This window comes from Larimichthys crocea, unplaced genomic scaffold (assembly GCF_000972845.2).
Source record: "Larimichthys crocea isolate SSNF unplaced genomic scaffold, L_crocea_2.0 scaffold72523, whole genome shotgun sequence".
NCBI classification, from domain to species: Eukaryota; Metazoa; Chordata; class Actinopteri; family Sciaenidae; genus Larimichthys; species Larimichthys crocea.
In genome coordinates, this window is record NW_020859573.1 from 1 (window position 1) to 738 (window position 738).

General features: G+C 34.3%; 1 long non-coding RNA gene across 1 annotated transcript; it reads left to right on the forward strand.

The window, feature by feature from the left end:
* Positions 1–124: 124 nt before the first annotated feature.
* On the forward strand, positions 125–650 carry LOC113745397 (uncharacterized). The gene is made up of 3 exons (XR_003462130.1): positions 125–175; positions 288–398; positions 536–650. It is a non-coding gene; the product is annotated as an uncharacterized LOC113745397 (long non-coding RNA).
* Positions 651–738: the final 88 nt, after the last annotated feature.

Consider the following 738-nt stretch of genomic DNA (forward strand, 5'->3'; position numbering starts at 1 on the left):
TGCACAGATTTAAAACTTTTTTTTTCACTTTTTACTTTAAAATTTGAATAATAATCTCTTATTTCATCAAAGGCAATCATGAATTCTATAATGGCATCAGATATATACACATTATATACTAATATATTAATCTCCTATTTCATTAAAGGTAATGACATTGATGGCAAATCTGAAAGTAAGATATAAAATATTTCTTTGATTGAACAGATTGTTGATGTAAAATGTTAAAACATTTCAGTGGATTCATTTTCAAACATATGAATGTTTAATTTAATCATCTTTCTTAGAAACTCCTGATGCAATAACAAAGCTGACGAGTGTGACCCTGGGCGGTCTGACTGTTTTCCTTCTGATGCTCATCATTGGTCTGGTTGTTAAAATCAGGAAACTTCAGACAGGTACTGAATCTGTCTTTGATTTTATTTGCTCATCTTATTTTAGTTGTGCCAATATGAGGGACTAATCCCAGACATGCAAAATGCAATTCATAATATTAAATTGTTGAACTAACATTTAATATTCGTCATATATGCAGCACAATATCAAGAGCACAGTCCACAAACGCAGGATCTAGACTCAGATGACCTGAACTACGCAGCGCTCAGATTCCTTCCAGATCCAAACCTCAGGCCTGCATCAGAGAGAGCTGGAGACAAATGTTGTGTATGCTGCCACCAGATAGACTCAGGAAGCAACTGGAACTGCAGTCTGATTGACCTGATGTTTTCTCATATTCAT